This window comes from Heptranchias perlo, chromosome 12, assembly GCF_035084215.1.
Source record: "Heptranchias perlo isolate sHepPer1 chromosome 12, sHepPer1.hap1, whole genome shotgun sequence".
NCBI lineage: Eukaryota > Metazoa > Chordata > Chondrichthyes > Hexanchiformes > Hexanchidae > Heptranchias > Heptranchias perlo.
In genome coordinates this window covers 68,533,225-68,545,890 of record NC_090336.1, presented here as the reverse complement: position 1 = coordinate 68,545,890, position 12,666 = coordinate 68,533,225, and the positions used below count along the sequence as shown (strand labels likewise).

Below are 12,666 nucleotides of genomic sequence, written 5' to 3'. Positions count from 1 at the left end.
CACATGGCTCCCTACAGTAGCAGCAGTGTCACCAGCAGAGGGCTTGACTTGCCATTTCCACTTTGACACTCAGTCTTTTCACACTCAGTCAAATGGCAAACGTCTATTCAGGAGGTTATCGCTTCTCGGCTTCGGGACCGAATATTAAATTGAATTTTGCAACAGGGAGATGGAATAGGGGCTTGGCTCCGTCCACTCCACGCATCGACCCAGTATTGCAGTGTCTCTGGCAACGGTGCACCTCCCTGTGGGGAGATATTCAAAAGGAAAAACAGCTCTTTCCCAGCGTCTCTGTCCGTGTGTACGTATTATGACTGAGAATAAAGCTGATATATTGCACTTACTTTCTCAGCTCAGTGGTATTCTTTTCTTCTCCTGGGCTGAGTGCCGCTCGTTCGCTCGCTCGCTCGCACGCAGGCAGCGATTATAATTCAAACTGCAAAATAACTTAACTTTAAACAAGCAGGGTCTGAGTACAAATGAAAACTGCGCTCCTGGACTGGACGGACTGTCTGTTTGTCTCGGTGAGGAAAAGGCAGTGGTGGTGAGGGTGGAGCATTGCGCTCAGGAGGGGAGACTTTCTTTGAGTGGTGCCAATTAATCTGCACCAGAAAATCATCCCCCCGACCGGGATTGGAACCCGGGTCTCAACGATTTAAAAGGTTGCGTCCTCGACCACTGGGCCACCTGGGAACCGCCTGAGGAACCTGTCCGAGAGGCTGAGGACACGCACGCCTGCTCCACGAGCAGCAGCGACCAGCAGGGGGCCGACCGGCTGATCCTTCCCTTTCACAGGCAGGCTTCTGGCCCTCGATAAAACGACAAAGGTGTTCAGAAGGAAGGCCTGGGGGGAGGGAGGGAGGGACGGCCATTGGAAATCAGCACAAAGCAGGTCCCCTGGAATCTCACACCTCCGACCCAGGAAACAGGTCTCCTGGTCAAAGCAGTCCAGCCATTAACGTGACAATGGACAGGGCCCCGGCAGCTTGAGACACATCTTTCTTTCGATATGCAAGTTCTTTTTAAAAAGGTTTCCTTCCACAGCAGCTCTGAGTGAGAGACTGACTGACATACGTACACACACACACACACACACACACACACAACACCGTCACCCATCCGATTGGTGGACCGCGGGGTCGACAATCTAACTTTTCGTTTCGATGCAGGGGAGAGCGCGAACGCAGTCCCCCACTACCACAAATTTTGCAGTCGAGTATCCCGCATTTGGGGACATCGCAGGCGTCAGCGCACACCCCAAGTGCAATGGGCTAGCCTCGTCCTGGGAGATCCGCCTTCGGGATCACAGATTCTCCCCTGCCAGGTAAGTATGCCTTGTGTCGCCACACACTGCCACTAGACAGCATTCGCTACCTTTTACGATTGCAAGGGCAGGTTTTAAGAATCAAAACGTCCCTTCGCTCGCAACGTGCTGATGCTCTGAGAGATTAATTCCGCTCAAATATCGTACCGTATATCCGATGATACACTCTGGGAGAAAATACTGCAGCGATGCGGTGCCGGCGATGGTTGTTTGCATGTCGCCCTTCAAGGGAAATGTCCCGCCTCCAGTTGTTGCTGTAGCAATATATACACGCGCGTTGTCGTGGTAATATAGAACTGCAAGTTGCCGTTGTCGTGGTCGTTTCGAATCAGCACAAAGCAGGTGCACTCCCTGGAATGTCACACCTGCGTCCCAGAAAACAGGTCTCCTGGTCAAAGCAGTCCCGCCCCCGCCCTGGGATTAACGTGACAATGGACAGGGCCCAGTCAGGGAGCAGCTTGAGGGACATCTTTCAATAGGCACTTCTGAAACATTAACGCCTTGTTTCTTTCGACAGTTTAACCAGCCTTTAACACGCCTTGTGTATTTATTTCCCATTTCCAGCCAGCCAGCCCAGCCAGCCGAGCCAGCATCTGCAGTATTTTCTTTTGATTGGTCTTGCCTGCTGTGGAATGAACGTTGAAACACGAGCTGCTGATTGTCAGCACCTCACCTCTTTCTCAATTGGCCGTTGCAATCTCACTCACTCGCTGTGAGACACGTCACGTCACGTCACTAGTTTTCTTTAAAGCGGTTTCCTTCCACGGCAGTGAGTTAGTGACTGAGACTGACTGACGGAGGTCCGTTGAGACACCACCTTCTCCCATCTGATCGGTGGCCGACTGGCAAATTTACCAATCTGTCAAGCAATCCTAGCAAGAAAGGAAAAAACGGCAACTTCTTTAAACTGATCCACTGTTGCAATTAGAAACGGTGGCAAAAATGTGGCCAGAGTGGGAGAGAACGGCAGTGCTTCTAGACTGCTTTAGACACAGTCAGCCAGAGACCAAAGAGGGAGGGAAAACAGGAGCGGAGATCTAATTCGCATCGAGCGCGTTATCGCTTCTCGGCCTTTTGGCTAAGATCAAGTGGTCAAGTGGGGGAAGGCAACCATTTGGAGCCTTCCTGCCATTGTATGCCGGGGGGATGCAGTCAGGGAGAAATCCCCTCGGGCAGAGTGTAGAGCTTTGGCTTGTAGAGCTTTGGCTTGATGTAATGTCACTGCAAGGAATCTGGAATGAATCTGTAAGGCAATAAGGCACCCCAGAGTGTCAGAAAAAAAAAAAGTTTCTGTTCTTATCAGTTTAATATCTGATATGTCCCCTATCTGGGGACCAAATATTAAATTGATTTTTGGAACAGGGAGATGGAACAAGAGCTTGCTCCATCCACTCCACGCATCGACCCAGTATTACAGTGTCTCTGGCAACGGTGCACCTCCCTGTGGGGAGATATTCAAAATGCTGAACGGATTTTTGGAGCCTGTATTATTACTCAGAATGCTGAGATATTGCAACTGTGGTTTTCTTGTTTACTCCTGGGATGGATGAGTGCCACTCCCTTTCTTCCTTTTCCCTCTTGCAGTTTTACCTTGGAGGGAAAGACGTCAGTCTCAGGTCACTTTTCAGGAAGCTGCAAGCCTGTGTATTGGGACGTGCCACCTTCCACAGACTTGGTCTCCTGACCTGAAACATTTAACTCCAGTTGTTGTGTGAAATATTACTGCAGTTTTAAACTGGCAGTTCCAGAATTAATTGTTTCCAAGTCAGACATTTCCCGAAACAGAGAGCGCGAGAGAGACACAATGTTAACGTTTAAACTGCCACAAGCGAGAGGCGAAATAACTTCACGTTGCTGACTTTAAAAATGCGAGCAGACAGTGCGTGTGTGTTTGGAGGGAGTGCACTGTGAATGGCCACATTGGAAGCTGTGAGATCAAACTGTGCTGCTAACTGAGTGTTAAGGTGAGTAAAAGGCACTGGTTTGGGTGGAGCATTGCGCTCAGGATGGGAGATTTTCTTGAACGGTGCCAATTAATCTGCACCAGAAAATCATCCCCTGACCGGGATTCGAACCCGGGTCTCAACGAGTTTTAAATGTTGCGTCCTAACCACTGGACCACCAGGGGAGTTGCCCTCAATCCCCTGCAAACATATACAGAAGGCTGAACACATGGCTCCCTACAGTAGCAGCAGTGTCACCAGCAGAGGGCTTGACTTGCCATTTCCACTTTGACACTCAGTCTTTTCACACTCAGTCAAATGGCAAACGTCTATTCAGGAGGTTATCGCTTCTCGGCTTCGGGACCGAATATTAAATTGAATTTTGCAACAGGGAGATGGAATAGGGGCTTGGCTCCGTCCACTCCACGCATCGACCCAGTATTGCAGTGTCTCTGGCAACGGTGCACCTCCCTGTGGGGAGATATTCAAAAGGAAAAACAGCTCTTTCCCAGCGTCTCTGTCCGTGTGTACGTATTATGACTGAGAATAAAGCTGATATATTGCACTTACTTTCTCAGCTCAGTGGTATTCTTTTCTTCTCCTGGGCTGAGTGCCGCTCGTTCGCTCGCTCGCTCGCACGCAGGCAGCGATTATAATTCAAACTGCAAAATAACTTAACTTTAAACAAGCAGGGTCTGAGTACAAATGAAAACTGCGCTCCTGGACTGGACGGACTGTCTGTTTGTCTCGGTGAGGAAAAGGCAGTGGTGGTGAGGGTGGAGCATTGCGCTCAGGAGGGGAGACTTTCTTTGAGTGGTGCCAATTAATCTGCACCAGAAAATCATCCCCCCGACCGGGATTGGAACCCGGGTCTCAACGATTTAAAAGGTTGCGTCCTCGACCACTGGGCCACCTGGGAACCGCCTGAGGAACCTGTCCGAGAGGCTGAGGACACGCACGCCTGCTCCACGAGCAGCAGCGACCAGCAGGGGGCCGACCGGCTGATCCTTCCCTTTCACAGGCAGGCTTCTGGCCCTCGATAAAACGACAAAGGTGTTCAGAAGGAAGGCCTGGGGGGAGGGAGGGAGGGACGGCCATTGGAAATCAGCACAAAGCAGGTCCCCTGGAATCTCACACCTCCGACCCAGGAAACAGGTCTCCTGGTCAAAGCAGTCCAGCCATTAACGTGACAATGGACAGGGCCCCGGCAGCTTGAGACACATCTTTCTTTCGATATGCAAGTTCTTTTTAAAAAGGTTTCCTTCCACAGCAGCTCTGAGTGAGAGACTGACTGACATACGTACACACACACACACACACACACACACACAACACCGTCACCCATCCGATTGGTGGACCGCGGGGTCGACAATCTAACTTTTCGTTTCGATGCAGGGGAGAGCGCGAACGCAGTCCCCCACTACCACAAATTTTGCAGTCGAGTATCCCGCATTTGGGGACATCGCAGGCGTCAGCGCACACCCCAAGTGCAATGGGCTAGCCTCGTCCTGGGAGATCCGCCTTCGGGATCACAGATTCTCCCCTGCCAGGTAAGTATGCCTTGTGTCGCCACACACTGCCACTAGACAGCATTCGCTACCTTTTACGATTGCAAGGGCAGGTTTTAAGAATCAAAACGTCCCTTCGCTCGCAACGTGCTGATGCTCTGAGAGATTAATTCCGCTCAAATATCGTACCGTATATCCGATGATACACTCTGGGAGAAAATACTGCAGCGATGCGGTGCCGGCGATGGTTGTTTGCATGTCGCCCTTCAAGGGAAATGTCCCGCCTCCAGTTGTTGCTGTAGCAATATATACACGCGCGTTGTCGTGGTAATATAGAACTGCAAGTTGCCGTTGTCGTGGTAGTTTCGAATCAGCACAAAGCAGGTGCACTCCCTGGAATGTCACACCTGCGTCCCAGAAAACAGGTCTCCTGGTCAAAGCAGTCCCGCCCCGCCCTGGGATTAACGTGACAATGGACAGGGCCCAGTCAGGGAGCAGCTTGAGAGACATCTTTCAATAGGCACTTCTGAAACATTAACGCCTTGTTTCTTTCGACAGTTTAACCAGCCTTTAACACGTCTTGTGTTTTTATTTCCCATTTCCAGCCCAGCCAGCCCAGCCAGCCGAGCCAGCATCTGCAGTATTTTCTTTTGATTGGTCTTGCCTGCTGTGGAATGAACGTTTAAACACGAGCTGCTGATTGTCAGCACCTCACCTCTTTCTCAATTGGCCGTTGCAATCTCACTCACTCGCTGTGAGACACGTCACGTCACGTCACTAGTTTTCTTTAAAGCGGTTTCCTTCCACGGCAGTGAGTTAGTGACTGAGACTGACTGACGGAGGTCCGTTGAGACACCACCTTCTCCCATCTGATCGGTGGCCGACTGGCAAATTTACCAATCTGTCAAGCAATCCTAGCAAGAAAGGAAAAAACGGCAACTTCTTTAAACTGATCCACTGTTGCAATTAGAAACGGTGGCAAAAATGTGGCCAGAGTGGGAGAGAACGGCAGTGCTTCTAGACTGCTTTAGACACAGTCAGCCAGAGACCAAAGAGGGAGGGAAAACAGGAGCGGAGATCTAATTCGCATCGAGCGCGTTATCGCTTCTCGGCCTTTTGGCTAAGATCAAGTGGTCAAGTGGGGGAAGGCAACCATTTGGAGCCTTCCTGCCATTGTATGCCGGGGGGATGCAGTCAGGGAGAAATCCCCTCGGGCAGAGTGTAGAGCTTTGGCTTGTAGAGCTTTGGCTTGATGTAATGTCACTGCAAGGAATCTGGAATGAATCTGTAAGGCAATAAGGCACCCCAGAGTGTCAGAAAAAAAAAAAGTTTCTGTTCTTATCAGTTTAATATCTGATATGTCCCCTATCTGGGGACCAAATATTAAATTGATTTTTGGAACAGGGAGATGGAACAAGAGCTTGCTCCATCCACTCCACGCATCGACCCAGTATTACAGTGTCTCTGGCAACGGTGCACCTCCCTGTGGGGAGATATTCAAAATGCTGAACGGATTTTTGGAGCCTGTATTATTACTCAGAATGCTGAGATATTGCAACTGTGGTTTTCTTGTTTACTCCTGGGATGGATGAGTGCCACTCCCTTTCTTCCTTTTCCCTCTTGCAGTTTTACCTTGGAGGGAAAGACGTCAGTCTCAGGTCACTTTTCAGGAAGCTGCAAGCCTGTGTATTGGGACGTGCCACCTTCCACAGACTTGGTCTCCTGACCTGAAACATTTAACTCCAGTTGTTGTGTGAAAAATTACTGCAGTTTTAAACTGGCAGTTCCAGAATTAATTGTTTCCAAGTCAGACATTTCCCGAAACAGAGAGCGCGAGAGAGACACAATGTTAACGTTTAAACTGCCACAAGCGAGAGGCGAAATAACTTCACGTTGCTGACTTTAAAAATGCGAGCAGACAGTGCGTGTGTGTTTGGAGGGAGTGCACTGTGAATGGCCACATTGGAAGCTGTGAGATCAAACTGTGCTGCTAACTGAGTGTTAAGGTGAGTAAAAGGCACTGGTTTGGGTGGAGCATTGCGCTCAGGATGGGAGATTTTCTTGAACGGTGCCAATTAATCTGCACCAGAAAATCATCCCCTGACCGGGATTCGAACCCGGGTCTCAACGAGTTTTAAATGTTGCGTCCTAACCACTGGACCACCAGGGGAGTTGCCCTCAATCCCCTGCAAACATATACAGAAGGCTGAACACATGGCTCCCTACAGTAGCAGCAGTGTCACCAGCAGAGGGCTTGACTTGCCATTTCCACTTTGACACTCAGTCTTTTCACACTCAGTCAAATGGCAAACGTCTATTCAGGAGGTTATCGCTTCTCGGCTTCGGGACCGAATATTAAATTGAATTTTGCAACAGGGAGATGGAATAGGGGCTTGGCTCCGTCCACTCCACGCATCGACCCAGTATTGCAGTGTCTCTGGCAACGGTGCACCTCCCTGTGGGGAGATATTCAAAAGGAAAAACAGCTCTTTCCCAGCGTCTCTGTCCGTGTGTACGTATTATGACTGAGAATAAAGCTGATATATTGCACTTACTTTCTCAGCTCAGTGGTATTCTTTTCTTCTCCTGGGCTGAGTGCCGCTCGTTCGCTCGCTCGCTCGCACGCAGGCAGCGATTATAATTCAAACTGCAAAATAACTTAACTTTAAACAAGCAGGGTCTGAGTACAAATGAAAACTGCGCTCCTGGACTGGACGGACTGTCTGTTTGTCTCGGTGAGGAAAAGGCAGTGGTGGTGAGGGTGGAGCATTGCGCTCAGGAGGGGAGACTTTCTTTGAGTGGTGCCAATTAATCTGCACCAGAAAATCATCCCCCCGACCGGGATTGGAACCCGGGTCTCAACGATTTAAAAGGTTGCGTCCTCGACCACTGGGCCACCTGGGAACCGCCTGAGGAACCTGTCCGAGAGGCTGAGGACACGCACGCCTGCTCCACGAGCAGCAGCGACCAGCAGGGGGCCGACCGGCTGATCCTTCCCTTTCACAGGCAGGCTTCTGGCCCTCGATAAAACGACAAAGGTGTTCAGAAGGAAGGCCTGGGGGGAGGGAGGGAGGGACGGCCATTGGAAATCAGCACAAAGCAGGTCCCCTGGAATCTCACACCTCCGACCCAGGAAACAGGTCTCCTGGTCAAAGCAGTCCAGCCATTAACGTGACAATGGACAGGGCCCCGGCAGCTTGAGACACATCTTTCTTTCGATATGCAAGTTCTTTTTAAAAAGGTTTCCTTCCACAGCAGCTCTGAGTGAGAGACTGACTGACATACGTACACACACACACACACACACACACACACAACACCGTCACCCATCCGATTGGTGGACCGCGGGGTCGACAATCTAACTTTTCGTTTCGATGCAGGGGAGAGCGCGAACGCAGTCCCCCACTACCACAAATTTTGCAGTCGAGTATCCCGCATTTGGGGACATCGCAGGCGTCAGCGCACACCCCAAGTGCAATGGGCTAGCCTCGTCCTGGGAGATCCGCCTTCGGGATCACAGATTCTCCCCTGCCAGGTAAGTATGCCTTGTGTCGCCACACACTGCCACTAGACAGCATTCGCTACCTTTTACGATTGCAAGGGCAGGTTTTAAGAATCAAAACGTCCCTTCGCTCGCAACGTGCTGATGCTCTGAGAGATTAATTCCGCTCAAATATCGTACCGTATATCCGATGATACACTCTGGGAGAAAATACTGCAGCGATGCGGTGCCGGCGATGGTTGTTTGCATGTCGCCCTTCAAGGGAAATGTCCCGCCTCCAGTTGTTGCTGTAGCAATATATACACGCGCGTTGTCGTGGTAATATAGAACTGCAAGTTGCCGTTGTCGTGGTCGTTTCGAATCAGCACAAAGCAGGTGCACTCCCTGGAATGTCACACCTGCGTCCCAGAAAACAGGTCTCCTGGTCAAAGCAGTCCCGCCCCGCCCTGGGATTAACGTGACAATGGACAGGGCCCAGTCAGGGAGCAGCTTGAGAGACATCTTTCAATAGGCACTTCTGAAACATTAACGCCTTGTTTCTTTCGACAGTTTAACCAGCCTTTAACACGTCTTGTGTTTTTATTTCCCATTTCCAGCCCAGCCAGCCCAGCCAGCCGAGCCAGCATCTGCAGTATTTTCTTTTGATTGGTCTTGCCTGCTGTGGAATGAACGTTTAAACACGAGCTGCTGATTGTCAGCACCTCACCTCTTTCTCAATTGGCCGTTGCAATCTCACTCACTCGCTGTGAGACACGTCACGTCACGTCACTAGTTTTCTTTAAAGCGGTTTCCTTCCACGGCAGTGAGTTAGTGACTGAGACTGACTGACGGAGGTCCGTTGAGACACCACCTTCTCCCATCTGATCGGTGGCCGACTGGCAAATTTACCAATCTGTCAAGCAATCCTAGCAAGAAAGGAAAAAACGGCAACTTCTTTAAACTGATCCACTGTTGCAATTAGAAACGGTGGCAAAAATGTGGCCAGAGTGGGAGAGAACGGCAGTGCTTCTAGACTGCTTTAGACACAGTCAGCCAGAGACCAAAGAGGGAGGGAAAACAGGAGCGGAGATCTAATTCGCATCGAGCGCGTTATCGCTTCTCGGCCTTTTGGCTAAGATCAAGTGGTCAAGTGGGGGAAGGCAACCATTTGGAGCCTTCCTGCCATTGTATGCCGGGGGGATGCAGTCAGGGAGAAATCCCCTCGGGCAGAGTGTAGAGCTTTGGCTTGTAGAGCTTTGGCTTGATGTAATGTCACTGCAAGGAATCTGGAATGAATCTGTAAGGCAATAAGGCACCCCAGAGTGTCAGAAAAAAAAAAAGTTTCTGTTCTTATCAGTTTAATATCTGATATGTCCCCTATCTGGGGACCAAATATTAAATTGATTTTTGGAACAGGGAGATGGAACAAGAGCTTGCTCCATCCACTCCACGCATCGACCCAGTATTACAGTGTCTCTGGCAACGGTGCACCTCCCTGTGGGGAGATATTCAAAATGCTGAACGGATTTTTGGAGCCTGTATTATTACTCAGAATGCTGAGATATTGCAACTGTGGTTTTCTTGTTTACTCCTGGGATGGATGAGTGCCACTCCCTTTCTTCCTTTTCCCTCTTGCAGTTTTACCTTGGAGGGAAAGACGTCAGTCTCAGGTCACTTTTCAGGAAGCTGCAAGCCTGTGTATTGGGACGTGCCACCTTCCACAGACTTGGTCTCCTGACCTGAAACATTTAACTCCAGTTGTTGTGTGAAAAATTACTGCAGTTTTAAACTGGCAGTTCCAGAATTAATTGTTTCCAAGTCAGACATTTCCCGAAACAGAGAGCGCGAGAGAGACACAATGTTAACGTTTAAACTGCCACAAGCGAGAGGCGAAATAACTTCACGTTGCTGACTTTAAAAATGCGAGCAGACAGTGCGTGTGTGTTTGGAGGGAGTGCACTGTGAATGGCCACATTGGAAGCTGTGAGATCAAACTGTGCTGCTAACTGAGTGTTAAGGTGAGTAAAAGGCACTGGTTTGGGTGGAGCATTGCGCTCAGGATGGGAGATTTTCTTGAACGGTGCCAATTAATCTGCACCAGAAAATCATCCCCTGACCGGGATTCGAACCCGGGTCTCAACGACTTTCAAATGTTGCGTCCTAACCACTGGACCACCAGGGGAGTTGCCCTCAGTCCCCTGCAAACATATACAGAAGGCTGAACACATGGCTCCCTACAGTAGCAGCAGTGTCACCAGCAGAGGGCTTGACTTGCCATTTCCACTTTGACACTCAGTCTTTTCACACTCAGTCAAATGGCAAACGTCTATTCAGGAGGTTATCGCTTCTCGGCTTCGGGACCGAATATTAAATTGAATTTTGCAACAGGGAGATGGAATAGGGGCTTGGCTCCGTCCACTCCACGCATCGACCCAGTATTGCAGTGTCTCTGGCAACGGTGCACCTCCCTGTGGGGAGATATTCAAAAGGAAAAACAGCTCTTTCCCAGCGTCTCTGTCCGTGTGTACGTATTATGACTGAGAATAAAGCTGATATATTGCACTTACTTTCTCAGCTCAGTGGTATTCTTTTCTTCTCCTGGGCTGAGTGCCGCTCGTTCGCTCGCTCGCTCGCACGCAGGCAGCGATTATAATTCAAACTGCAAAATAACTTAACTTTAAACAAGCAGGGTCTGAGTACAAATGAAAACTGCGCTCCTGGACTGGACGGACTGTCTGTTTGTCTCGGTGAGGAAAAGGCAGTGGTGGTGAGGGTGGAGCATTGCGCTCAGGAGGGGAGACTTTCTTTGAGTGGTGCCAATTAATCTGCACCAGAAAATCATCCCCCCGACCGGGATTGGAACCCGGGTCTCAACGATTTAAAAGGTTGCGTCCTCGACCACTGGGCCACCTGGGAACCGCCTGAGGAACCTGTCCGAGAGGCTGAGGACACGCACGCCTGCTCCACGAGCAGCAGCGACCAGCAGGGGGCCGACCGGCTGATCCTTCCCTTTCACAGGCAGGCTTCTGGCCCTCGATAAAACGACAAAGGTGTTCAGAAGGAAGGCCTGGGGGGAGGGAGGGAGGGACGGCCATTGGAAATCAGCACAAAGCAGGTCCCCTGGAATCTCACACCTCCGACCCAGGAAACAGGTCTCCTGGTCAAAGCAGTCCAGCCATTAACGTGACAATGGACAGGGCCCCGGCAGCTTGAGACACATCTTTCTTTCGATATGCAAGTTCTTTTTAAAAAGGTTTCCTTCCACAGCAGCTCTGAGTGAGAGACTGACTGACATACGTACACACACACACACACACACACACACACAACACCGTCACCCATCCGATTGGTGGACCGCGGGGTCGACAATCTAACTTTTCGTTTCGATGCAGGGGAGAGCGCGAACGCAGTCCCCCACTACCACAAATTTTGCAGTCGAGTATCCCGCATTTGGGGACATCGCAGGCGTCAGCGCACACCCCAAGTGCAATGGGCTAGCCTCGTCCTGGGAGATCCGCCTTCGGGATCACAGATTCTCCCCTGCCAGGTAAGTATGCCTTGTGTCGCCACACACTGCCACTAGACAGCATTCGCTACCTTTTACGATTGCAAGGGCAGGTTTTAAGAATCAAAACGTCCCTTCGCTCGCAACGTGCTGATGCTCTGAGAGATTAATTCCGCTCAAATATCGTACCGTATATCCGATGATACACTCTGGGAGAAAATACTGCAGCGATGCGGTGCCGGCGATGGTTGTTTGCATGTCGCCCTTCAAGGGAAATGTCCCGCCTCCAGTTGTTGCTGTAGCAATATATACACGCGCGTTGTCGTGGTAATATAGAACTGCAAGTTGCCGTTGTCGTGGTCGTTTCGAATCAGCACAAAGCAGGTGCACTCCCTGGAATGTCACACCTGCGTCCCAGAAAACAGGTCTCCTGGTCAAAGCAGTCCCGCCCCGCCCTGGGATTAACGTGACAATGGACAGGGCCCAGTCAGGGAGCAGCTTGAGAGACATCTTTCAATAGGCACTTCTGAAACATTAACGCCTTGTTTCTTTCGACAGTTTAACCAGCCTTTAACACGTCTTGTGTTTTTATTTCCCATTTCCAGCCCAGCCAGCCCAGCCAGCCGAGCCAGCATCTGCAGTATTTTCTTTTGATTGGTCTTGCCTGCTGTGGAATGAACGTTTAAACACGAGCTGCTGATTGTCAGCACCTCACCTCTTTCTCAATTGGCCGTTGCAATCTCACTCACTCGCTGTGAGACACGTCACGTCACGTCACTAGTTTTCTTTAAAGCGGTTTCCTTCCACGGCAGTGAGTTAGTGACTGAGACTGACTGACGGAGGTCCGTTGAGACACCACCTTCTCCCATCTGATCGGTGGCCGACTGGCAAATTTACCAATCTGT

General features: G+C 50.4%; 8 non-coding genes and 4 pseudogenes across 8 annotated transcripts; 7 read left to right on the top strand and 5 right to left on the bottom strand.

Moving 5' to 3' along the window:
• The first annotated feature begins 117 nt into the window (after positions 1 to 117).
• LOC137330527 (U2 spliceosomal RNA) lies at positions 118 to 246 on the top strand (annotated as a pseudogene).
• Positions 247 to 1,166: 920 nt separating this feature from the next.
• On the bottom strand, positions 1,167 to 1,332 carry LOC137329488 (U1 spliceosomal RNA). Its single transcript, XR_010964941.1, has one exon. It is a non-coding gene; the product is annotated as a U1 spliceosomal RNA (small nuclear RNA).
• Positions 1,333 to 2,565: 1,233 nt separating this feature from the next.
• Positions 2,566 to 2,766, top strand: LOC137328751 (U2 spliceosomal RNA). The gene has a single exon (XR_010964843.1). It is a non-coding gene; the product is annotated as a U2 spliceosomal RNA (small nuclear RNA).
• An 844-nt stretch (positions 2,767 to 3,610) lies between these two features.
• On the top strand, positions 3,611 to 3,739 carry LOC137330526 (U2 spliceosomal RNA; annotated as a pseudogene).
• Positions 3,740 to 4,659: 920 nt separating this feature from the next.
• On the bottom strand, positions 4,660 to 4,825 carry LOC137329477 (U1 spliceosomal RNA). The gene has a single exon (XR_010964938.1). It is a non-coding gene; the product is annotated as a U1 spliceosomal RNA (small nuclear RNA).
• A 1,233-nt stretch (positions 4,826 to 6,058) lies between these two features.
• Positions 6,059 to 6,259, top strand: LOC137328750 (U2 spliceosomal RNA). Its single transcript, XR_010964842.1, has one exon. It is a non-coding gene; the product is annotated as a U2 spliceosomal RNA (small nuclear RNA).
• Positions 6,260 to 7,103: 844 nt separating this feature from the next.
• On the top strand, positions 7,104 to 7,232 carry LOC137330525 (U2 spliceosomal RNA; annotated as a pseudogene).
• A 920-nt stretch (positions 7,233 to 8,152) lies between these two features.
• On the bottom strand, positions 8,153 to 8,318 carry LOC137329464 (U1 spliceosomal RNA). Its single transcript, XR_010964935.1, has one exon. It is a non-coding gene; the product is annotated as a U1 spliceosomal RNA (small nuclear RNA).
• Positions 8,319 to 9,551: 1,233 nt separating this feature from the next.
• LOC137328749 (U2 spliceosomal RNA) lies at positions 9,552 to 9,752 on the top strand. The gene has a single exon (XR_010964841.1). It is a non-coding gene; the product is annotated as a U2 spliceosomal RNA (small nuclear RNA).
• A 612-nt stretch (positions 9,753 to 10,364) lies between these two features.
• trnas-uga (transfer RNA serine (anticodon UGA)) lies at positions 10,365 to 10,438 on the bottom strand. Its single transcript has one exon. It is a non-coding gene; the product is annotated as a tRNA-Ser (tRNA).
• A 158-nt stretch (positions 10,439 to 10,596) lies between these two features.
• Positions 10,597 to 10,725, top strand: LOC137330523 (U2 spliceosomal RNA; annotated as a pseudogene).
• Positions 10,726 to 11,645: 920 nt separating this feature from the next.
• Positions 11,646 to 11,811, bottom strand: LOC137329453 (U1 spliceosomal RNA). Its single transcript, XR_010964934.1, has one exon. It is a non-coding gene; the product is annotated as a U1 spliceosomal RNA (small nuclear RNA).
• Positions 11,812 to 12,666: the final 855 nt, after the last annotated feature.